This window comes from Xenopus laevis, chromosome 3L (assembly GCF_017654675.1).
Source record: "Xenopus laevis strain J_2021 chromosome 3L, Xenopus_laevis_v10.1, whole genome shotgun sequence".
In the NCBI taxonomy this organism is placed as follows: domain Eukaryota; kingdom Metazoa; phylum Chordata; class Amphibia; order Anura; family Pipidae; genus Xenopus; species Xenopus laevis.
Window position 1 is genome coordinate 54,187,713 of NC_054375.1, and position 27,753 is coordinate 54,215,465.

Here is a 27,753-nt window from a genome sequence, read left to right on the forward strand (position 1 = left end):
CCCAGATCCTCATCTTGTCCAATAACTGCTATTGAGCACAGACAGCTCTTTGGCTTTCTGGTTTCTATGGAGCATTATGTTGCTGCATGTCTTGTGGTGTTGGAGTTAAGGAAGAGTAGGCAGAACTTCTTGCAACTTCCAACCACTCAGTTTGTAGGAAAGATGAATGATACATTGGTGCTCCAATTTAATGGAGATGGTAAATCCAATTAAATCTAATTTTGTCCTACTTTAGAAAACACAACTAAAACAGCATTTGCCATTCTATATATTCCGACTCTCTAAGAGCCAGGACAAGTAGTATTTGTGCCCAAGGAATTAAAACTTGGCTTGGCACCCTGAAGCCATCTTCCATGCCACTCCTGCCGCTTGGTCTCTGTCTGCACACCTCTATACATCATTGCATCCCCCATGTCCAAATCCCATGTGTGACAATTTTTTTCTACTAATTGGGTCATGCTGAGGTAGTAATGTTATCAGACTGCATATTCCCCAAAAAATGGCAAATAGGCAGGCACAAATCTGGAACATCCAACAGAAATAGAATCCAAGAGCCAAAACATTGAATATAAAATTATAATGCTTTATTTTACACTACATCTAAAAGAGTACTGCCTCATATGTACTCTACAGCCATGATAATTTTGTTTAATGTATATGCATATTCCCCAGTCATATACTTCTGTAGGATATACCCAGGGTATTCATGCAGCAAACACAATGGGGCTCATTTATATGTACTGAGCAGTAACCGTAGCATCCTATCAGACAGACAGAGTAATGAAAGCAAACAGCTTATTGGTTGCAATGGGTTACTGCCCAGGTGCAGATTTATGCAGTCTTTATAAATGACCCCCATCTTGCTGTTTACTAAGTAAAAAGGTGGAAGGTGGAAACTCAGCGCTCTCCCTTTTCTTTCTCAAATTCACTAGTAGGTGTTTTACAGGGGCAATAAGCATCTGCATTATCATTGCTTTGTTCAGGTTGATATCTTATTGTGAGTATGAATCAGCCCCACTGAGGCACCCAGTGTTGCTTGAGAGCACCTATTTTGGCAGCTTGCAGACTAAAGCATTATTATCAGTTGCTACCATAAACATGTTGTTAATCATATATTCTGAGTACTTTTATATTGCCCAAACCATAGTTAATAGGTAAGAAATCACTGCCATTCAAAGGGCAGGTGCAAGCATGGACAATCCCTTGAGTTTATTAGCAGAAAATGCAAGGTTTCGGGGTCAGGCCCCTTTATCAAGCATAATAAAATTAATAAACGCAAGGGATTGTCCCTGCTTGCACCTGCCCTTTGAGTGCCAGTGATTTCTTACCTATTTGCTGTTGGACGACCCCTTCGTCACCGTGCACCGGGCAATCAACACGTAGGCCAGGGAGTGCGAGAAGATTTTTTTATCCAAATCATAGTTAGCCATTCAAGTTGAAGAAGCTTGTGTTTCATTCTGATGGTCTCAAACTGTTACTTGCATAGGCAACACACCCTTTCACATCCTTCTTTATTCGAAGTCCAGGCAGCACCTGATCCTTAGAGATTTTCATCAGTGTGTATAATGGTTTTGGAGGTGATAATTTGCATAAGATAGAAATTGGGGCTGGAACTAATTCTTTCTTCAGTGTTATAAATGCGTGTTGACAAGGTTCATGCCATTGAGCAGAGATATTAGGTGCAGCTTTGCTTTTTTTCTGATGTGCTAGCTGTTTTGCACAAAAATAACCTGAAGAACTGGTGTAGGGGAGTCCAGTTTTAGCATCTGTTCTACCTACAGTCCTTTGATTTCCAAGACTACTTTCACTGATGCCATGAGGCCTCAGGGGGCACATTCTCAGGGGTGACAAAAGTCAACTTTAAAGGTGAAATTTCTGCCTTTTTAAGCATGACTCTGCTTTTTGTGAAAGCCCGCTCCCTCATGTTCCTATCTGAGTGCAGGAAAGGTGCATTATCCCTGCACCTCGGGTAGAAAAAAACGGAGAAGTGCTTCTAGGCACAGATGTTCTCTAAGACTGAAGATCCATACATCCAATGTAACTTCAACATATCATCTTTGTCTGGCTTCGTAACACCCACAGTTTCTTACACCATGTGCAATGCCACCTGCACCAAAAGAAAGACCAAGGACAGGAAAATACTGTGCCATGGATCTGCTACAGTTCCTGACTGGGAAATTAAACCCCAATGCATCATGTACATAATTTCTAGCTTAATTTATTTGTGAGGGATTGCTTTACATTTTAGTAATAAATGATGTTTATGATATACAGCTATGCTCCCAGATAACAATCCCTTCTTGCTTCCTAGTTAAAATAAGTTGAATTTGAACTTGAGTCACAAGGCCACAATCACGGGCCACTCTACAGCCATAGATCTATAGATCTGTCTAATGGAAATATTAACATATATTTATTTTATTCCTGCAGGCTATTGTGAAAGGGCAAAAAAAAAATAGTCTACAATATCTTGTCAAAATTATACTAATAATATATGATCAACCAAAACCAACAAGCGCATTAATGATAATGTGCTAAATTTGCATCAATTTTAATTGTTCAACTAATCAACCAACAAACTGCTGCTACTATTTCCTGGGTAATCTAGACCCTTAAAAAAACCAAATGCAAAAAACTAATTGAAAAGTACAAGTACATAAATATGAATACACAAACATAAAATTATCCTGTATTTATTCATAATTATGCATGTATCTATTTATTTATCTGACCACAATAGTGCTCTTTTCCATTTGCTTTTTAAAACAAAGAACTGGCTTTTAATTTTTGTCTTGTCAAAACAGCTTTTGTTTCACTGGCAGGCTGGCCACATTCTCTGTATTCTTCTACTTTAAGGCATCACAAGATGCCAGAGGTAGACATGGTACATCAGTTCATGGCTGTGATGTTTCTGGAACCAGAAGGTACATAAGGGTAATGACAGATAAGCGGGGGAATGTAATAAAAATCGCTAATGGAAAAACTATTCGCAAAGCGAAAAGTTATGCCTTTGCGCGAACAAATTTTGCTTTGTGCGAATTTAATATAGCTTTTGCGAGCCCGGAAACTGTTTAGCGACCACTTCCGACAGTGAAAGACCGTTTGCGAATTTTATAGTTTGCGCCAATGCGCAGTCAATGTAATAAAACTCCTTACTAAAAAAGTCGTTATGTTTGCTCCAAAAGATTACGACACCTTCAAGCACTTCTTATGAGTGCGCAATTAAAATTCGCAATGCGCAATTAAAATTCGCAATGCAATAACAGTTTAAGGAACAATATTACATTGTGAGATGTGGATTTTTAGTCTTCTTGGTGCGAATTGTTTTGCTCTTTGCGACTTTTATTACATTCCCCTGAAGGTGTTTTGTCAATAGCATTGAAATTACTATATCTCTGCTAACTCACATGCTTTACTAGTTTAAAATGCTCACTGCTATTCAATTTTCATCACCTGGCAGCAAGGCGATTTCGCATTGGGTGACAATATGCCCCATCTAGCAGAGATTCTACTGAATTACTCATATGCCTTAAATAAAAGCTGCCATAAAAACAAAAGTGGCCATACATGGACCAATAAAACTTGGTCTCTCCAAAACGAGTTTGAAACTTATTGGCGAGTGTATGGGACCTACTGACAAGCCTGCTCAGCGATATCTGCTCAAACATTGTCCAGATATCAATCAGGCAGGTTGGAAAATCCTATTGGAGGAGGAGCGAATCAGCATGTTGATGCTGTTATTGTCCAACAGGTCTGGATGATCCACTCATGTCAGCCAATTCAGGTTCAACCTTGCCATAAGAGCAGATCTGACTGTGTATGGCCAGCTTAAACCAGCACATTTCCAAGTACATATTACAGGTAACGGTGGCGCTCAAACCTACAACATACTATAGTGTGAGGTACAATTTCAGTCATATTAAGTAGTACTAGAGCTTCTTTAGTCAATAGACATGTGGGTGTACATCCTGGGTCCATCAGAAATAATCCAGTGAAACTGATACTTGATGCCTATGTTAATCATATGGAGGATTATAAGAGATATAAGAAGGTCCAGTATTTTTCTTCATATAAATCATCATAATACCAGCTGGGGGTTCCTGTGCTATACATGACTGTATGTATATTTGTATAGACATGTATAATGCCTTTGTGTGGAACATTCTATTGCAGAACCCAAAGGATCTAACCTTGACCAATGATTTTCCTTACACTGGTATCAGTTCATAGTCATTACTGCTTTAATGCGAATTGCTTCTTCAAGGCCACTTTGAATACAATAAAGAGATACTTTAGTACTGTAGTACTTGATATGCTGGAAATCTCTGATATATCATGTTTTCAAGGTTCATATTTTCTACCATTCCACAAAACTGCAATGCACTAATGGTCAAACTGGTCTTGAATAAAATAGCATATCGTAACAACAAAAATATGGGGCATTACTGTTTCTTTAGTACTGTATTACAATTGTAGACATAGGAAGACATGACAAAACCCACATTTTATTATGTTATTATTATTATTGGTCCATTGTTTCCAGTGGAGCTTTTGATAATGGCTTGGCCAAAAAACATTGTTGACCACGTTGGTCACTTATGTTTTTTAGCCATAGCAACATATACACATTATTTTTATAAATGTTTTAGGATCAATTCCAGCAGGACTATATGTATGTTCTCCTGGTGAAATTTCCTTTTGTGTTTGTTACAATTGCCTTAGAGGGAAAGCTCCACTGGGACTGATGTAAATTATTTATAATCTCTGTAAGGTGTTACAAAATATGCTGGTGCTATATAAATAAAGGATAATTTTGTACATTTGATTGGGACCATTGCGTATAAATATGCAACACTCAAATTTGTTGATGTTGCTTGCCCTTTAAGATAAATGGAAGTCTGTGTGTGCATGGGGGGGGGAGGGTTTATTAATACAAACCCTGCAAACATTGTGTTATTTCCACAACACATTCCCATGAACACAAAGCAAAGGTCATTCTAAGCCCACCCTAACCCATCGAGTTAAGCGTCAGACATTCTCATCCATGAAATCTATCTAGGGGATGTTTTGGGAAGGTCAAGTTTATAATTAAAAATTTCAGGCACAATGATGCATGGGTATCAAGTACAACTATAGCCAGCACCATATATCTATATATCTATATATCTATATACCTATATATATTTATATGAAAGATTTTTTCCATCTTCAACTATAAATGATGGTGACAGAACATTAATTATAACATATATTGTTTTGTTTTGAATTCCTTTGCGTCTCCTCCCACTATTTACTATGCCCAAAAACCTGTACCTTACGCATAAATGAGAACAAAGTACCACTTTGGATTTATTTATGCAGCAGCTATATTCCCCTTATAAGCGGTATCATGAGATCAGAGCAAAGAGAGAGAGTAACAGGCGTAATTATCTCTGAACATCCTGACACACATAAATAAGAGGGGTGGAGAGGTTTCTGCTCACAAGAGTTTACAATCTTTGCTGATTGCTAAATTTCTTCCTTAACCCTTCCCTGCTCAGCCTCTTACTCAGGTCCAGACAGGGTCTCTAAACACTGCACTCCTATAACCGCGAGCTGGAAATTTAGAGCTGCTCCCTCGTTGGCTGATAGCACCGTGTGCCAAGGTTAATTAAACTGGTAATTAGAAAGAGAGATGCTTAATCTATCCGATTAATAAAATTACCCCTTCTCTCCACAGCACACAACCTGCAAACCTGTCCTGAGCATACATTTTATAAAATGGACACAAATGACTTGCATAGCCTCTTGTTCTCTAGATTTCATTAGGTTAAACAAGGAACACTTTTTTTTACTGCATGCTTTTTAGAGCGGCACATGCATTGTCTCAGGGCTGCCACGTAAATACACGTAACAGCATCCAGCACAGACTCAGAGAATAGCATGCTATAGCAAGCACAGACTGTAAATGATTTCTAGATACCCAAATGACGCATATTGGCATAGGCAAGTCATGTAAATTTCATCAGATTGCTCTACCCAATAACTTCAGAAAACACTTACTATTGCAAGCAATTCAAACGGCAGAACAAAGTAAGATGATGTGGACATTAAGGCACATAATAGATGGTCCTAAAAACATTTTATGATAGGTTCAGGCTTTATGTTCAATTTTATAATTTAATGGCGCTCTACGAGATGTTCTCCTCACTGCAACTTTAAATCTCATTGTGCAGAATTCACAAATGTCATTTTAGACTTTATGAACTAGTAGCTGAGGGAATATGGCTGCTGACCTTGAATTCAGCAATTCGGGTTTCTGGAGTACACTTGATGTATGGAAGGATTTATGGCAATAAGGGGATTGTTCGATCACCAGACCCGAAGTGGTGAGGCAGACTGTAAGAATTCATCAGTACTCGCAGGGATTAGTTCTTTGTTACACAAATTGGCATTAAAATGTATCTGTGAATAAAAGTGAAATAATGAATGAACAAGCTTAAGGTGTTCAAATATAGAACTTGAGAGTTGTTCTGTATCAGTTTAAGAATATCTCATATAAAAGACAATGGTTCCCTATTAGACAAAACATTGGCATTTACCCTAATCAAACCAAAAGAAAGTAAAACCCGGGACAGTGCGTGGTGGCAAAAGGGTACATGACAGGGGTGGGACAAACTTTGTGCTAGTTGTCAAAAATTGTGGCCTGGGTTAGTGGGGCACAGCTTAAGTTGATGTGGAATGGTGAGTATTGGGCTGACTAACTAGGATGTGATGAGAGCCCGTTGTCACAGACAGGCGGCGGGTCCCTGGCAATGGGGAGAGTTAATTGAGAAGCTGGAGTTTTTACCAATTCCCAAGTTGGTTAATGTAACTTGGTTGGTGGTGTTCCTCTCTAAGAGCGTTGGTCTCTGGAAGGGTACGGTGTTCTGGTGGTAGCGTGCAATCCAGCTTACCCATCATGCTGGAAGGCACAAGAGGCTAGTGGCTGGTACGATTGCATGCACCTAATTGGGTCCATTGCCAGGGGACTTGCAGGGGATTATAAATTAATAGTGCATCACTGTTCATATTTGTATGTTTACAATGTTGTTAATATAAATTGTTATTGATATATGTGTTATCTATTGTTAATTTATGTTTGGTGCAATAAAACTGTGGCCAAAAAAGATTCCGACAAATAAATGGATGGTGAGTGAGTTGGTTATTTCTAGGCCAGTTTGGGGGAAGGCGGCAGGTATTTGTCTCTGCCCATGTCATGCATATAAGGACACACAGGCGTTTTTAATGCTTTTATGAACACATGCTTAAAAATGCATGTATTGTCTTTATATGTTGTTTTTAACGTACCTAACACAACATTCTACGCTATTGTCTTTTGAACACACTTCAAGTGGAAGAAAATGCAGCATGTGGTCTTAAAAAAACGCATCAAAACACAAATTCAAAAAATGCAATTCTGAATGCTCATGACTACAATCAGGCAGAAGGTGATACAATCAAGTACCGCTTTAAACCTACGTGTGTCAATATTGTTATAACGGCACCCATTAGGGGTTTTACTTCAGTAACACAATTGTTGCAAGTTTAAATACCAACCCTATAAAGTAATCTAATTTCCTGAAAGGTCTGGGCTCAGCTGACTTTTCTCATGCGATAACTCATTCTTTAGTCATTGTACTTCACTCTTTGTTCTTTTAATACAACAGGCAAGCTGATGCACTCTTGGGATATGGGCATGTGCTGACCCACAATTTGCATTAACATGGGAGGATATAGCATTGTGCAGTGGCTCCACTTAAGAGGTTAATGGAACAATATATAAAGACAACCCCATAAAGCTACCCCATTTTCATGGCAAGGTATACCTCTGGTTGTAATTGGGAGAGAACAGCATAAGGACTGCTGGCCTAGAAGGGTACACAAACGTGTTTGCAATTTAATGGGTCTTTACCCACTGGAATAGATATATACATGGTGTTTGCAAAAAGTAATGCTCAAGACCATTTTCTACACTTGTGTCCAACCAGTTGTTCTGTGTCTTCCGTGATCCCATGGGTACAGACCTGCAGGAGTGAATATACTCAATTAACAGATGCACTTTCTGTGCAATATATAAAAATCCACTGCATGGTAAATATAACCAACACTAGCTGAACTACAAATTGCCTGCTCTGTACTGCATTATTGTAGCCACACACAGGTAAATTATTGGGCAAGGATGTTAAAGAACAAGTTGTTGAATCACACATGATTGAACAAGAAATGTATGGCACCTGACCCTTCCTGGTTGTTCTATTACCTTTGGGGTGCACGTGAAGGAAGGATCTATCATTACTGATGCTATTTAATAAAGCCTGAATGCATGGTATTAAATTTGCTGCCCGGGAGTGTCACACCTGACTGGATAGTGGACAGAGCTCTGGGCATGGCCATCAGCTGAATATTTATTTACTCCATGGTGAGTACCTTGTGTTACTAATGTCAATTCTAAAACCAAAAGCAAAGAATTTTGTAAACAGCATGGAATCTTGCTCCCATCTTGCATTTGATAAACCACTATTTACAAAAAAAAAGGTAACCTTAAATACTAAAGTGATGTCTGTTATCAGCAGAGGCAAAAGGGATACAACTCCAATCAACCTTTGCAAGCCAGATGCAGAGAAAATTATTGTATGCTATTTGCAGTTATGACTGAACACTTTGGGGCAGATTTATCAAGGGTCGAATTTTCGAAGTAATGGGAGTTTTTTTTTAACTAACATAATTTTAAAATTCGAATTAAAAAAAGACCAATCAAAATTTAGTAAAAAAATCTAAGTTTTTAGGCTGTATTCGAATTGTTCGAATCGAAGTTTTAGCGCATTCGATCGAATCTAAGTATTTGCCCCAAAAAAAGTTCCCCAAATGACTCCAGATAGGTTCTAGGAGGTCCTTCATAGGCTAAAACAGCAATTCGCCAGGTTTTATATGTCAAATGGTCAAAGTTTTAAAGAGGCAGTACATGATAAATTTCGATATTCGAATAGTCATGGGGGTTGCTTTCAGCTGTGCAAGGCAAAACATATATACATATAAATATATATGTGCATCAGTGGACCTTTAAAGGGCCATTAAAAAAAGTCACTGGGTAACTAGCAAGGTTTAGCCCTGGAAAACTAACAACTCTGTCCTGCTCTACAGTAATGGCATGCACTGCAGGTACTTTCACAAACTGTGCTACTAGACAAAAATGATAGATGGAGCTTTACTTATAACAACATTTTGTTCTATTCTGTGATCCAGCGCCTGTGAATTCATTAAAGGAAAAAAATCTTGAAACCATTAGCAGGGCTCTTTAGCAAGTATAAAACTGTGTGTGATGAATCATATGGCACACTTTGATAAACTTATTTCTTTTTAATTAATTGTCCAGAAAAATAAACGTTTCCTGGCAAAGGATTTGTTGCTATTTTTAAATATTGCGTTTCTGTGCTTTTCTGATGGGGACCCCGGAACAGAACATTATGCAAACAGAACATCATGAGGACAGGGCATTTTGCGTGATAACATTCTGTTCCCGGTTGATGGTGTCAAGGGAACCCATAATTGTTTGCACAGCACCAGTGAGGGATTAACCAGCTGGATGCCAGGGTTAGAGATGTCTGTGTCGAGGCTAAGGAGTCCCTGAGGACAGTAGAGTTGAAGTATGCACATTCTCCTCAGTCTTCTAGGAGATGAATCCATTAATTATCACTAAGCAAAGGCAGGCAGACTTCCAGGCACAGACAAGAGATGTTGCAGAAAGAAAAGGATAAAAACAGTCATCAGGATAAATCCAGTAAAGGAGAAGAACATGTTGTACTTTAGAAAGACCAGTAAATGAGTACAGAGAATGAGAGCAATCACAAACTGCTGTAATGCTATTAGATATAATCGAGAGCCGAGCACAGTACATCACCTAAATTACAGGCAAATGCAATATTCAGTACATGGCGCCAGATGAGCAATGAGTCGTATTGCATTCTGGGAGTTGTAGTTCTGACACATGTCTATCAGTAGCATAGATAGAGGCTCATCACCTCTACAAAGTTTATGCATTGATCTTCTAAGTACTATGCCTAAATGTTTACGTTCCAATGGATTGCCAGTTTCTTGTCGGAAAATTATACCTTCTGCAAGAAAATGTTACCAGCTGGTAATTTATGTCCTAACAAGTGACCAATCAAATAGTCTTATAGAATTGGTATATAACAATTACCCTTTTACATCTTTTACCTTGAGCCACCATTTTGGGATATTCTATGTGCCTCTCACTGATCATCTGACAGGAAATAATGCAGGGTCTAACAGTTACAGGAAGAGGTGTAAGAGTAAAAAACAATAGTTCAATATGGAATGTCCCCATAATGTCCCCTGGAAATGGCACCTTCTGTCTAAAGTGTGAATGTTCTTTTGGAGAGTCAGTGTGCAATTGCAATTTTAGTATTAGAAGAAGAATGGGCAGCTGCAGAAGTAGTAAAATGCTAGTTGTGTCTACAGTACTTCCACCTGGCTACAATTCACACAGGAGAGGAGCAAGATTAGTTATTGGATAATTAAAAGTAAATAAAAATATTAATGCAAGTAGTTTTCCCTTTTGTTTGTGTAAGGCATTTCAGTGGGGGAAATTCAATCTGTTGTTAAAGGGACTCGTGTTTTTGTTACTGGCCTTAGTGCTTTACATTTATTGCATTAAATTACAGATACGAGGGATCTTGCTGCTGTGTTTACATTTACAGATGGGTAGCCTACTAACTATGTCAGCCCATCGCCCCTCAAAAATGATGACTTTTTAATTAGAATAAGAGGGGTATTTCAGTCTGTTTACCTCATGTTTATGTTTAATGAAGGATAAAACTTACAGTGGCTAAATGGAAAAGGGATAATGACCATTAAAGCTGTGCGAAAAAGTTTGAAACAAGATGGAATTGGGTTAATTGCTAGCAATGTTTTTTTCAATTATAATTAAACTGATAAGTAAACTGATAAGAAGTGGTATTAAGCAACATAATGAGCAGGGACGACTGATGAGACGACAGGATAAAGACATATATGCTGTCCGACACCTGGACATGTATGACAAGTTGGGGACATTAGGAGTGTTTCAAGGGGCTACAAATATGCCACCCCCTTTCCCGCGCCCGGGGGGGGCACATCGCTAGTGCAGAGAAAGTGCAATTGTGTTCCCTGCACTAAAAAAGCAGCATTTCTTTTTAAAAACTGGAAATTCAGCTCCTAAATTAGCAGAGGTGACTTTTTTTTGCCGCAGACTAGTGTCTTAGGCTAGCCTCTAACCTTGCCTCCTCCCAGGAGGCAAGGTTAGAGGCTAGCCTAAGACACTAGTCTGCGGCAAAAAAAAGTCACCTCTGCTAATTTAGGAGCTGAATTTCCAGTTTTTAAAAATTTTTCAGCAGAAACGTGGCACAGTGTATGGTGAATACCGTTGTGAATTAACAATAGAGTTCTTCAGTATATCCATGGTGTTTTGCAGGAGATACAATAATCACCAACTGGTGGTGTAGTATTCACTACAATTTGGTATTTTCATGATACATAAGAATAACAGAGTTATATTCCCATACTGCTGAGCAATGCATGTATTATTTATAATCATAGAACTAACAAATGTGAAGTGATATCAGCATATCATTAAAATTCTTTCTTATGCAATGCATATCTCAGTCATGTCCTGAGGGGGTTAGGAATCCTTTGCACAAAATTTGAAAAGGGGGGATGACAAACCCAATATGCTATTTTCCTCCTTATTCAACATCCACAGGGGTGATGTGTCTCTGTTGGTATGGGGAATGTTATCCACAATGCTTAGGACCTGGGGGTTTTCAGATAATGGGTTATTCAGTAATTTGGATCTTAATACCTTAAGTCTACTAGAAAATCATGTAAACATTAAATAAACCCAATATGTTGGTTTTGCATTAAATAAGGGTTCATTTTATTTTGGATCAAATGCAAGGCATTGTTTTATCATTACAAAGAAAAAACAAATCATTTGTTAAAAATGTGTGTGTGTAAAACATAGATTTATAATATTCCTTTAAGGAATCAAGTTAACATGGACTGATACACATTTGAGATAGTGCCTGCAGTCTATGGGAAGCATCAACATGCTCCTGTTGGTCTATACCAGGGATCCCCAACCTTTTGAACCCGTGAGCAACATTCAGAAGAAAAAGGAGCATGAAAAATGTTCTTGGGGTGCCAAATAAGTGCTGTGATTGCCTATTTAGTAGCCCCTATGTGGATTGTCAACCTACATTGAGACTCTGTTTGGCAGTACACCTTGTTTGTATACAACCAAAACTAGCCTCCAAGCCTGGAATTCAAGATTTTGAAGGACACTGGGAGCAACATCCAAGGGGTTGGTGAGCAACATGTAGCTCAAGAGCCACTGATTGGGGATCACTGGTCTATACTGTGTCTGTGTATTGAAGTCTATGATATTCAGGTAAAAAACACTTAGAGGCACATTTATCAAGGGTCAAATTTTGAATTTATGTCAGTTTTTTAAAACTCCTATAAACTTGAAATTCAACCAATTGAAATTTATTAATGAAATCTAATTTTTAAAGCTTGGATCAATAGAATCGGCCCGAAAACTTGATTCGAATTTGAATCAAATTTGATTCGAATTTGAAAAACTTGAAAGTCAGAAAGGCTGCTAACAACTCAAAATTGATCCCTGGACCTCTCCCATTGACTTAAACAGCAATGTCTGAGCCCTGGTTTTATTCATTTCATTGATGGGAGGTGAGAACCTCATTAGTGAATGCACACTTGTGTTATTCTATAGCCATCAGAACAGAAATCAATGTGTAAGTATCAAAACACGTGTCATGGGCTTCTATGTTTGAAAACAGCACAAAGAAATTTAGTAGATAAGTTTCCGGTGTTAATTTCTGACAGAGGTAAAGAGATAATATTTATGCAAGAATGCCACAAACCTTATTTTTTGCCCATTGGGCTGTACGCTGTCCAGAGCAGGAGTCCACATCACTGCTAACATAATGGGGACAAAGTATTTGCCTATTTTAGCCAAATGTACAAGTATGGGCACAATTATACAGAATATGATTATCTATAAATCTCTAAAATAAGGCACTATTATAGGAAAATAATGTGTCATATTTGAGCAATCCAACATATTTTGTAATAATCAGACATTACAATGCCACCACCATTAATCCGTATTGGTAGCAAAGCAATCCTACATTTCTTGTTGAAATGTTTTTAGTGGTCTTAAGGTATTGTGCTCCATATTACAGAAAGGTATCTGTAGATTGGCTCACTCTTAATGACGCAGAAGTCACCCATTTGAAAGTAATGCAGACCAATAGGTCTTTTACTTGTTTTTCATCATAAGCAGTACAAATTTTGATTGGTGGAGTTTGAGAAAATCATTTAGCCCTAAGGCCTGCGAACCAACCTTTAGCCATGGCACATGAGTACATAAACAATATAATCTTTTATCCACAACTACTTCTTCTTGTGTTGACTTGGAGAATAAAAAGCATCTCTGAAGTGCTAGCAGAACACCTGCTAATTTCCTTCTTTTTCTTTGCATAGCAGATATTTTTTTCAGACAAATGCAGAAAACTTATACTGCCAGCAATGTAATTACTCTAAATAAACATACGTGCAGTTCTATTTAAAGAGCCTTCACAGCATACACATAATTTCTTATATCTGTAGTGTCAGCACAATGAATACATAAATGCACCACTATACACAGCCAACCAGGTAAATGACTGTTCGGCTTGCAACATCATTACTGCCAGAAAGTGACCACTGTAACAGGCTATATGCATTACACAGATATATTCTGACACCTTTATAATAAGTATGCTGTGCCACCACAGCTCCTCTGAGCATAACACCCACCAGACATGGTTGTCTTATCCAAGATGTGATTTGCAAAGGATTGAAGATCTTCTTCTCCCCAGTGCCTCTTTGAATAAAACAGATAGGGGTATCCTAGGATTTTCTAAAGCCGGGAATTTAGAATAGTGAAAATCTGAAGGTTTAATTCAAATGACAGACATAATAGAGTGAGTTTGATGTAAACAATATTAAAGGGAAACCAACACAGAATTCTGATCAGTTTATAGGAACAGTTTTTGAATGAGGAGGTCAGTAAAGATTTATATGCTAAACCCCTTAATACTAAAGAAATGACATCTCTGTATTTTGGTGTGCATGAATAAATCATGTTGTCGCCGATTCCAAGGACACAACTGCCTCTTGGGATTTTGTTCCAGAGCTCCTTTTGGTAGAATGAATGTGTATCTGTATCTCTGTGCCTGGAGATCTACTCCACATTGAGTAGACATTAGGCAGTTAACTAAAATGGGAAAAATCCTTTTTAAAGAAATAAATTGCTACAATAGTACTTCATCCTTTTCCTATCAACACAAGGACAAACCTTTCCTCTTTATTGCTCCCAACTATAATTATTCTTGCACTTCAAATTACTCCATACCAATTTAAAATATATCCATCAAAAATACAAATATATGGTAAGAACCCCTCTCACATTCTGTGTTTTGTAATTGTCTTTCTCCTTGATCCACATACACACACACAAACATTAGGTTATCTAACAGTGGCCTGGGAGTTTGAAAGTTCTGCTCAGTATCTTGCCTTTTACTAAAACTGTGCTCTTTTTGACAGGGTTCTCTGATGTTGTTACTGGGATCTGTTCAAACCATTCTTTTAAATTAAGAGTCACACACTTCAGTACTCCTGCCACCACTGGGACCACTTTGGTCTTCACTTTCCTTATATTCTCTAGTTCCTCTTTCAGTCCTTGGCACTTCTCCAGCTACACATATTCCTTCTTCTTGCTTTTGCTGTCATTTGGCAATGCTACATCTATTACCACCACTGTGTTGTGGCCCTTGTCTACTAAAATGCTGTCCAGTTGATTGGATGGAACTTTCTCTCAGTCAGGATCGGGAAGTCCCACAGGATCTTAGCCCTGTTTTCACAACCTTCTGTGGCATCTTCCATCTGGACTTTGGAGGATTTAGCCCCTAAGATGTGCACATGTTCCTTTACAAAATGCCAGCTACTTGGTTGTGTATGATGTTTCTGCCTGCATCTTACACCCTGCCATTATGTATGTGTTGGACTGTCTCTGAGGACTCTCTGCACAGTTTGCAACTTAGATCCTGCTTAGTGTCATAGATCCCTGCTTCTATTGATCTGGTGCTTAGTTTCTGTTCTTGTGCTGCTATGATAATTGCCTCAGTGATGTCTTTCAGTCAGCCCTTTCAAGCCACTGGTAGGATATCCCTATGTCAGCCAATCCAGCTATCTGTCAATGGTACATCCCATGCAGGGTCTTTTCTTGCCATGACACCTCCGCTGCTTTATTTTTCTTCCAAGTCTACTGCTGGCTCAGGTATTTCCTCAGACATTCCCTTCCTTCAGCTCATCTCTGGGTGCCATCTAACTAATGTACTCCTGAATGCTCTGGGTTTCATCCAGGACCGTGGTTTTTACCAAACCCTTCCTGACATTTTTTTGACTGGTGTACAGTCTCTGAAATATAAAATTTGGGGTGGAAACTTCCAAATATTGTAACATCAGGAACCTTCATGTACTCATTTGACCAGCTCACTATACCAACAGGGTATCTGATGACAAACTGGATCTTGTTCTGCCCCCCTGAGTTAAGGGATTTTAAAAGAATCCCTAAAATAAGCTTGTTTGTGATATATGTAATTTATTATTTTTGTAAAGGTTATAAAGCTACTGCATTCAGTTCTCTCTACTGCCTCAGATGCCAAAGAAACCAAACTGATGTTCTCTGTGCAGCAGGAGCCAATCAAACATTAGTTTAAATGGTGCCTAAGGGAGACATCAGCATCTTCAGTATCTTAGGCAGTGCAGCCTGAGGCACAGAGGGAGCCAGAGGTCATACCTTACTAACCTTAAGACAAAAACAAATTATGACAAAATAGCTTATGTTTAGAGATTCAAACTGAACAACCTATTATATTAGTGGGATTACTCTACAAACCTTTTAACTTTTTAATAAAAAAATATCAGTTTCTATATAAAATAAGAAATTGTTTTGATTCCAAACTTTTGAACTCTAAAGTATCACATCATATCAAAGTGATGTCAGGCTGAGTAGCCTTTGAGACGCAGCAATTTTAGCTGAGAATATGCTGTTCTGCTTCTAAAATTCTAGACCCACCAGTGATAAGACCCAGTCCCAGTAACATAAGAACAGGACCCTGGGCCAAACAGATACAGATCTATGGTAATTTAGGTTCACTCGTCCTTCATCTTTTGGACCATTGTGATAGCTCTGTATTAGTGATGGGTAAATTTGTCCCAGCGAAAAATTTATGAAATGCATTGAAGTCAATGGGAATCGAAATAATTTTGACGCGCGACAATTTTGACGCCCGAAACAATTTTTATATGCGCGACTATTTTGTTCAAATGCAGTAAAGTCAATGGGTGTCTGAAATAATTTTGACATGCATCAATTTTTATGCACATGACTATTCTATAGTTTTTTTTTGACTTCTTAACGATCTTCAAGGTGCCATTCTGATTGAGTTCAACTGTCTGCTAACATTCCTGAGGTTGTAAGTTATTGCTATCTCAACAACTTGATAAGTTAAGGGGGTGGTTCACCTTAGAGGTAACTTTTAGTATGTTATAGAACTGCCAATTCTAAGCAACTTTTTAATTGGTTTTCACCAATTATTATTCACATCAGTGCATGGTTGCTAGAGGAATTTGGACCCTAGCAACCAGGTTGCTTAAAATGCAAAGTAAAGAGCTGCTGAATAAAAAGCACAGGCATGCTGCCTAGGAGTTATACTAGACTTGCAAAACACTTGCAAAATCTTGTCGTATTCCACTGCGCAACATTGCCTGAATATGACCATATCTCAGTTCAGAATCAACCAAAACACTTATTCAATCTCTTATCATCTCCTGCCTTGATTACTGAAACTTACTCCTCACAGGTATTCCAACAAGTCGCCTTTCACAACTCCAATCTGTTCTAAATGCTACTGCTAGACTCGTTCATCTATATCACCGCTCAATATCAGCGGCTCCCAAATCTCCTCTAGAATCAAATTCAAACTAATATCACTGTCACATTCAAGGCCCATAAAAATGAAGCCCCTCCCTATATTTCATCTCTGATCTCCAAATATATTCCTTTATGAAACCTTCGCTCGGCTTCTGACCTTCGCCTCGCTTCTCCTCTCATCACTTTTGCCTATTCTCGTCTACAAGACTTCTCTCAGGCTTCTGCTTTTCCCTGGAGCTCTCTGCCTCGAGCTGTCAGACTTTCCTCTTCTTTCCAAACTTTTAAATGCTCCTTAAAGACCCATCTGTTTAAAGAAGCTTATTCAATGTACCTTAATTAAACAATCATTACTGTATCATAAATCACAAAATTGTTTCTAAAATCCTAATGTCTCAATTGTACCCTAACCTAGTTTGTAAACTCTAATTTATAGGGCCCTCAAATCCTATACTCTGTAAACCCTTGTTTGTTATACTCCATTTATTCCATATTTGTTATAACTAAGGTAAAGCACTGCACATCTTTTCTGCACTATATAAATAAATGATGATGATCAGGTCCGAGCTGAGAATTAAAATAGGCCCTGGTATTTCAGGTACACAGAGGCCCAATCAGCCCACACAGAGGCCCAAACAGCCCCACCAGCCCACTAAATACTGACTTTCTATGGGACCTTATAGCAGCCCCTCTGGCATTTGCCAGAACCCACAGATTGCCAGTCCGGGCCTGTTGATGATGATGATGATGGTGATGAATGTGTGCCTTTAGGTTTGTGGATTATATGTTTTATATAGAACTGATGCCATAAAGTAAATGTGTTTTCTCTTAAGTATATGCCTTCATATGTATCAATTCTATCATTAATCCAGAGAGTGGATGCACCCAAGTGTGGCTGTGGCCTTTTTATAAGCCCCTAACATCTTTTGTTGTAAGCAAATAAAATATTCCTAATTGTTCCTTAAGGATACATAATGACAAATTGACTGAAATGTACATAAGCTTAGTAAGATACACAGTCACACACTATTTCCTACTGATTTTCTCGTTTCTGTCATGTATTTCGCCCAAAGCCAAGTTTGCTAATGCCTGTCAAAAGATGCAATTTGTGGATTGTATGTTTTAACAGTTGTTTTTATCAGTAGTGCATTGAAGGTGGAGAGCAACCATGTAGTATGGTTTCCTAAAATAAATGGAGGTTGTAAGCTTTGAGTCTGTGGGAAAGATGGCATAAAGATAATGACATTCATAGGATAGTTCTTTAGCAGATGGCTTCATTTCTGTATAACTACTTATGTCACTCTAGTTCTAATTGGCTGATCACAGGCAATTCATCATTTTGTGTGATAGCATTTCTTTCTAGTTCAAGGATGGGCTCATCAGAAGAGGGAAGCAACCCTGTTTATGAATGACTGTTACAGCTGAAAAATGTTTTGCCACAATGTTTCATTGTCTGCAAATAAACATATTTTGGGGAAATTCCGTTGGCTTTTAGTAGCCTAATGTGACTTTAGAGGACCATTCATTTGGAAACCCCATATTATCCCACAAAATTATATTGTAGCTCTTGGCTTGACTATTTTAAAGCATCCATAAGATGCACAGTACACATTTTTAGCCCTCATATGGGCCTGGCAATTTGTAAGAAGGTGTGTGTTTTCTCTTCCTTTATTAACAGAAACCTTCTATGCAAGATCACCCAGTTGGGTCCCGTATCTTATAATGTTGTTAATGCTTTAATTGAGACTGTGAGATGGCTCTTCTGTGATATCTGGTGACCAAAGCTGTAGAATGTCTCATCTAAGACATGAGTATATACAGCACATGTAATGTTACCAATTGCAATCTCATTAGGTAAAATAAAAGCATAACCTCATCTAATACATATCTACTTGTCTCTATGGGGCACATTTACTAAATGGTGAATTGTGGATGTTTAGAGAAAATTAACCAAAAAGACATCGCCTATTTACTAAATGGCAAAGAGGACAATTAAGTGAAAAACTGTGCTAGAGAACTTTCGCTCTGTTCCGCCAGTGAGTTTTTGCCAGCGTAAATTCTCAAGCAAAAAAACGTTAGTTTTTCAAAGTGCGAACGCTATTCTTTTCACTAAAGTGTATTTCGGCAGGTTCAGTTAGGCGAACTTCCATTATAAAGATAGAGCAGTCACTTTTAAACTCATTGTCTTTTCTCTATGACGAAAATTCTCTAGTGTCAATTCATCTCTAAAAAAATTTCCCTACTATTATTGTATGGCGAAATATACTGGGGATTTTTTTGCCATGGATCTGGTAGGGTTGCTCTTGTCTGGTGATTGGGTTTAATATGTTATTCTCAATGAATTGAATTTGGTCCTATACTTCATGCATTTTTCATAGCCAATAGTGAATAAAAATATGCAAAAATGCCACATCGTGGTATCAGTGTCACCAAAACAATACAATGAATCTTGATGAAAATTGAATCTTGCCTCTCCTTAGTAAAGCTTTAGTTAAACTGCATGTTTTGGTCATTAGTCTTCAAGTGCAACAAAATAATGAAAGGATTCCAGTGAGTAAAGGTTACCAAAATTCTAGCAGCTTTGTTGTTCTAGGTTGAATTCTAGCCAGAGTGCTACCTGCAATGAGTAGGTATGTTCTCCCCATGTTTGAGTGATTTCCTCCCACACGCAAAAAACAGACACTCACCATATGTAGGCGTGTCAATGTTACAGGGACCTTAGATTGTCATTTCCACTGGGACAGTGACTATAGTAAAGATGTATAATTTCTGCAAGGGAATAGGGATATTAAAAACTGATTGTAAGTAGACATAATCAAGGCAGTTCTAGACAAGACTTCTTTAAGGCAAGAAGAGCAAATACATGAACTGACCAACCTGCTGATTTTATACCTGAAGACTGTCAATAGCTTCAGAAAATAATAATTGAAATAATTTGAAGCTATGCTTTGATTCAGGAAAAGTGTTTTCTTATATGGAATTAGAAAAAAAGTATTTTTCCCAACTCTAACTGAAACCTAGAATGGGTTCAATTATTTTCTTTCTTTTGCCTTCTTCTAGATTAACTGAAAGGCTATTATCTGTAAGTGTCAGGTGACCTTGATGAACTTGTGTAGTTTGTCAGCCTAATGACAATGGACTCTGAAAGCTTTAGAAAAATCATAAGCAGTCAAAATTGGCTGGGCGCACAATGCCCTTAAATTAACTCTAACGATTTTTCAGCTTGCTCGTTCCACTTCACAGTGACCAGAAAAGCAGTACAATGTAGAAGTGTTAGGGAAATCATTATTATAACCAGCAATTTACTGACTCTTGGGTGCATGCCATAGTCATTATTAGAAAGTGTTGGACTGATCCTGAACCTGGATTTGCAAAACAAATACTAAAATTCCTTCTACAACAGACACCTTTGTGTCTACAGCAGATGACATGGGTCCACATGACTGATATGGCTGCTCCATCTGCAGTCTGTATTTCATTAGATATGTATATTTGTAGCTATCTGTAGAACATCACATATACCACATCCCTTTGATTGACAATTCTGATTACAGTAGTCAATAAAAACATTGGCTTTATTTTTTATTTATCTTACACACAGAAAGGTATAAGCTTCCCTACAACTGTTTTACACTAAAGAGTCATGGTGCTAACATATTCCCCCTGACATGTTTATGGGCTTTTACATTTGAGACCCTCATTTTTAAAAAATTTTAACAATGAAAATATGAATAAGATGACATTGTTTTGATTAGCGGCACAGCATGAACATTCATACCACATACAAGAGAAAATACAAGATGTACATTCTAAGAAAGCAAAACCCAATGCTTAAATGAAATGAAAGAATACAGTCAGATAAAATACACTCCTCGCATGACCCGCAATTATAATGTTCTGCATATTTAATCTTGCATTAATTTAGTTTATTATCATTAACTAATACAAACATTAGTAAACAAGTAACAAGTGACCTGTTACCAAATACTTCCAACAAATAACCTAGGGTAATAGTTCTCAAAGAGACATGCATAATATTTGCGTTTCATATAAAGGTTGCTGGTTGGTTGGCTGGCTGTGTGACTGGCTGGTTGGCTGGCTAGATGGAGGGAGATGCTGACTTCAAAGGTTCTGGATTTGTTTCAAGATCTTTGCTAAATCCATATATTAAAAAAGTGTTAGGATCTAGTTGAATCTTAAAGACAATCCCAGATTTGGTTCATCTCAAACAATGGTTGTTCCTGACCTGCAATATCTTTAAAGGCAAAAATGGTGCAGCCACAGCCCACAACACTGTTAGCTGGAGGCCATTCAACTTTTCTGTGAAATTGTTTAGGCAGATGGTGCAGTTTTCATCTAACCAGCTCCTTTGTATAAGATGTAGCTTTGTAATTATTCTCATTTTGTAAGCAAAAAAATATTATTATAAATACTAAAATAAGTATTAGTAGTAGTATTGTCTCGTTTTCTCATGACTAAGAATGCAACCCCCAGCTATTTTTAAAATATTATGAAGTTTAAAAGGATGCAGGGAACTGTAGTCCAGAAACAGCAGGGATGAATTCCTAAAGCGATGCGCTTCAATAAAATTTTCTCAGCATCACTGGAGTCAGAGGTTAATTTAATGCATGAGGAACTTCAGTTGGAATCCTTCTTTTAAGTGTACACACACACCTTTCTGTTGTTTCTATTGTTGCTGGAAACATTAAATACATTTTTTCTAGTACCAATCACCTTACCAGCACTATGTCCACCCTGCTGATGATCACTGTGTGATCCTGGTAAGCAAAGATTGTACAGTAATCTGCTTATGTTAGATACCAGCAGGATGACAGAACATAGAGCTAGTAGGGATGAATTCCCTGAGACAATACATTTATATCTCTAATAGAGATTATGTTGTGTACTTTGTAGAAATATGGAATACATACTCACCAAACCTGCAACCCTGCAAAAGTGTTACAACAGTACCAGCGGGCCCAGTGGGACGTTAGCATTTTACTGTATCTTTCCAACATTTTGGGGAGTGCATGTTACTCCGGTTTAACTGGAAAGGGGTGGCAATTGGAGGCTGAGAGGGGATCAAGCAAGGATCAGGGGTGGGGAGGGAGTGGCAGGCATGCAAACTAAGCATCACATGTATTGCTGTATTGGGAAGGCGGGAGAGATAAATCAGCGGGTGGAAAGTGGCATGACTGCTTGGGTTACATGACAGACTCTGGATTACTCTAAGATTATTATTCCCCTTTTAACTGCTCCAAGTGTATATATTGTTTCACAACAGGTCCCCTGCCTCCAGCACATATGCTATCTGAAATATTTGTAATTTGTTTTACATCTCCCTATTTGTTACATATCTTGAAATTCATTTCTGTATATGTTATGACAATATATCCCTCACTTTCATGTTACTCTTGTGTGGTTCATTGACTGGAAACCATTTGGGATTTTTGGTTGATCCTTAAGCCTCATTCCTAAACGAAACACGGCACCCTAAACCTCAGTATGTCAATCAGAAGAATAAAACAGAAATGCCAATAAGAAGTGATAGGTTAGAGACACACCGGAAGATTTGCCGCCCACATTTTTTAAAAGTGAGTCTTGGTGACAATGCGTTCGTACCACACGCACAATGCTATTTGAAAGCACCAGTAGCCTGAAAACGCACAGACCCTTTTCGGAGCAACAAATCAGATCTAGAAGTACTGAAAGCAAGCAGATGAGGCGATTCGTAGCCACAATAGTATGTAAAATGTACTATACGCTGCATGACATTAGCATGATGAGTAAGCGCACTAAAGTATTGATGCCTTGTGGTGATTTGTTTTACTTGCTGGTTGGCCCTGCACATAAAGCAGTGAGCCTTGTGGCACAGATGGAGTGTGGTCTATGGCACTAACTACCCCATGCATTGGGGTATCAATCAGTGTTCTGGCTCAACTGAAAGATGATGCTTGCAAAAAACAATATCAGCCTTAGCCATGTATCTCTTCATCCATGTTACTGGTGTAGCTTTAATATGAATTTTTTCTCAGTTGTTTGCCAATGCATTGTAAAAAGGGCAGCTGCGCTGTACTTATGTGTGCCCTTGTGGGGAAATCTCTATTCTCCAGACCACAGCCCCTGGTTTCTCCTATTCACCACATCACTTCACATGCACAAAGATATCCAAATGCATTAGCAACACATCTGTTGTGCTGTATGAGAGAACAGGTGCATTGCATTGAAGGAGCCTGAAATGAAAAGTGCAGTGTAGTATCAAAGGGTACCAACAGACAGGATTTCTACGTTCTGATGGGAATTCTGAAGAGCTAACAAGAAACAAAGTTCACAGTTGTTTGTATTCTTGACTTGAAAGTAAGAGAAAGTTAAAAGAACGTTTTTTTCTTATTAAAGCGGAACTGTCATTGATATAAACAAACCCACCAAACTGGTGGATTCTTTTTAATTTTTTTCATATATTATGAGATATGAATGGTTTATAAGTGTGTTTTTTCAATCTAACATTATTTTTCCTACTGTGGACCATGCTGCCTGTCAGTTTAGAAATACATGCTGGAAATATGTTAAAGAATCACAATATAAGGGTGTTGGTTCCAGCACCAAAAAAAAAATTAGGTTGAGGAAGTCAATATTTTAACAACTGTAAGATAAATAAAATGACTACTGGTGATACAGATTTATTAAACATCAACAACATTTCAGTAGTAGTAGTAGTAGTAGTAGTAATTTTTATAATAGTGATTGTTTCCCTTTAAGTGGATGGGCTACACACTTTTCTCACTTCAGGGGGTGTGTATTGAGGTTATACGAATGCATGGAAGGTCCTGTTTCTGCTAATTCCACATTCTGCTGCAGAAGGAGTTGGCTTAAGATGATAAGAACTTGTAATACTGTCAATTTAATAATGCTGCGACCTTGGTCTTTTTGTCACATACGTTTGTTGTCTGTGTAATATTGATTTTTTGTTCTCCATTGGATGTGAAAGGGCAAGGTTAGGGATGAGCATGGACACCCAGGCAGGCTTAGCAGAGACTTATGAGTGTCACAGTTTGAGGGAAATGACAATTTGAGGTTATATGGATAGTAGGGCTGCTGCATGTGCGAAAATAAGAGGGGTAGACTATATTATTATTATTTATATAGCGTCACCATTTCACACAGCATTTTAGAGAGTAGAGAGATTCCAATATTTTGAATTCTTCTTTAGGCAGGCAGAGGTTCTGCCATTGTACTGCCTCTGCTTGACCCAGGATTCTTCTTAACTGTGAAAGCTGCCTTGTTAGTTTATATTTACATGACCAAAATTCCCCAAAAATCTTATTTGGCACCTGTGCATTGGATTAAAAAACTCAAAGGAAAAGGAAACAAAATATTTTGACTATGACGATGTGGTGATGCGGACAATCAAAAGCGTATGATCACATGTACTAAATCAATGTACTGTACTTATAAGTAGGTAATTTATCAGATTGTTCGTTTCACATGACGAAATCTGCCTGTATATGGCAACTTAGCATTACTGAAGCTTTTAAGGGGCTTACATAAGAATGGAAACATTTTGAGCATGGTGGGAATCTTTTTCATAAGTGAAATTTGCAGTATGTGAATCCATCAAGTCAGCATCTGTAAAAAATTGTTAGTACAAACTGTGTTGTGGGTAGAAGGTCTCTAAAAAATATATTCTGTATGCTCTGTGGGTGTTTGATTTGAAAGAATAACTTAAATCAGGGGTCTCCAACCACATTCAAATGTAAAAAAATTTGGAGAGCAACATAAGCATGCAAAAAAATTGCAGGGCGTGCCAAATACAGGCTGCAATTGGCTATTGGTAGCCCTTATGTGGACTGGCAGTCTACAGGAGGCTCCGTTTGGCAGTACACCTGGTTTTTATGCAACTAAAGCTTTCCTTCAAACCAGAAATTTAAAAATAAGCACCTGTTTTGAGGCCACTGTGAGCACCATTCAAATGGTTGGAGAGTAACATGTTGCTCACTGGCCATTGTTTGGGTGTTTATTGACTTAAATCATGCACAGATGTTATGGGCCTGTAGCTCTCTCCATTGGGCATTGTGGCTTTGCAACATAAAGTTACTGTGTAACAAAATGGACTAATACATGGGCAGGGTTATCAAACCTGCTCAAACGGGGAGTGGCAAAAGAAGGGGACAGTTTCAGTGCCACCAAGTAATGGAGTGGTTACTGTTCATTAAAAAAAATTGTAAATGAGCCCCTTAGCTATGAATTCTTCAGGACACAGCATTTTAAAATATATAAGAATTCTATATATAATATATAAGAATTCATCTATAAGCTCACTAAACACAAGTGCACCCACCACCCCAAAAGGGAAGCTTGGGGACCCCTAGAGTTCAATAGAAAACTCTTTTAGTTGAATGTGCATAATAATAAAAAACTGAAACATGGTTTTGTGTATAATATACCGTTATGATCTGTATGTATGTATTCTCTTGCTGATTTATGCAATTGTTATCAACATATTACACAGTAGGCGAATGGTTGACAATGACTTTATGTGGTGGGCCTGGATGGAGCCTTTGCCATATAAAGATATATGTATTTGTGCCTTACTCCTGCCAGCATTGCGTCCCAAGGGAGGGGCTGTCTGCTGCACGTACAAGACCCATGAGCTGAGTCACAGACAACTCATCACTTATCAGGATTAGTGTGGACACAGGCGAAATAGTCAATTAAAATCAGATTAGCATAAATGATCCTGATCGGGACACCTCAGTCCTGTTCATCTTCTTGTGTAAAGAAAATGCGCCCTGTCTCTCTGTATTTATCTCCCATACGGTCATTGTCCAACCCTGCTTCTGTCACAGGCTTGCACTAACAAACACACAATGTCACAGCAACAGATGTCTCATTATGTTGGTTTGAAAAAGACAATAAACTGTTCTTCGACGTAGTCTTCCTCCTATTCTTATTATTAGTGCCTTACATTTTCTAAAACCTTCTCCTCCTACAGTTTTAGGGGTACAATACCCAAACTCTCCACACTTCTTCATCCTATATTGGAGCAGGTTGCTTGTGCTTTTCTAAGCGTCTTTTTGGCAGGGAAGATTTTCAAACTGCTGCTACTCCTACAGCTACACTCACCGAACTTGAATCACAAAATCATGGGGTCACCCCAAACGAAACAGTAACATTTGTTGGATGACCCTGAGAGGGAGGAGCCAACAGCCAATCAAATTTCACCCTTTGAGTTTAAATGGGAAATTTAAACTGCTGCCAATTTTAGAGCAATATCATATAGTCATGGAGTCAACACAAAAGTAAAGGTCATATTTATTGGATGCCCAAAAGTAGGAGAACGAAAAAGCACACCGGCACACAGGATTTGAAGCTGCAGGGCAAGCCCTTGCAATTTTTTAATGCAGTGCAGGTGCAACGTTTCGGGGTCACGCCCCTTTGTGCTTGACAAAGGGGCGTGACCCCGAAACGTTGCACCTGCACTGCATTAAAAAATTGCAAGGGCTTGCCCTGCAGCTTCAAATCCTGTGTGCCGGTGTGCTTTTTCGTATCCATTTGAGAGGTTTGCCGATTCCTTTATCACCGGGCACCAGGTACCACTATATTGGACGTCTGTCGTGGGTGTGCGATTTCCTCTACAGCTACCCAAAAGTAGGAGAAGCCAACAACAGCCAATTACATTTCATCCATTGACTTTCAATAGGGAAATTTAAAATGCTGCCATGTTTTGAGACTACACTCACCAAACTTGAATCATTGCGGTCAACCTGAGTCACAAACAGATTTTACCTATTGACTTTCAGTGGAGAAATTGAACCTGCTGCACAGTATTAACACTAACGTCCCTAAACTCTTCACAGTTGTTCACTAGGGAACTCCACTCGGTGGAGCCAACAACAACCAATGAGATTTCATTCAGTGACTTCACTTTTTTCAAATAAACATGAAGTTTGTTCTTAAAGGAGAATTCAACCCTAACATTAAAAAAACCCTACCCCCCTACCCTACATTAGCCCCCCCTCCCTCCTCCCCGCAGCCTAAGTCTTACTCCTGGTAAATGCCCCTAAATTTTTACTCACCCCTCGGTTCAGATTCAGGCATCGGAGTTCATGGGTGCCATCTTCAGCTGCTTCAGTAATCTACATAATGAGACCGGCAATTTTTGTGCGTTTCGGCACATGAGAAATTGTCGCAAAACAGAAAATTGCTCCAACTGCAACTCATTCCAATGATTTCCGAAGAGAAGAAGATGGCGCCCGAGAACTCCAATGCCTGAATCTGCACCGAGGGGCATTTGCCTGGGGTAACACTTAGGCTGGGAGGAGGAGGGAGGGGGTTATATGTAGGGTCGGGGTTTTTTAACTTTAGTGTTGAATTCTCATTTAAACTTTTCCTTTCTAGTTCCATCCTTCTCCGCTCTTTGTATATAACAATCACAGAAGCCTCAGCCAGTGATGGAATGTGTAGTTCAGTAACGGTTTATAAGCCACATGACAGAAATTACTGTTTTCCTTCTAACATATCAGATATTATTATTATTGCTTTGTACCATTACAACCTTGTGTACTTCTTTTTGCCCCAATCCCATGCCTCCTTAACTGACAGGGTTAGTCTAGCAGAAAGAGTGTTGATAATTGTGAATGTTAATAAAGTTTGATATAGCAAGGAAGCAGATAGGG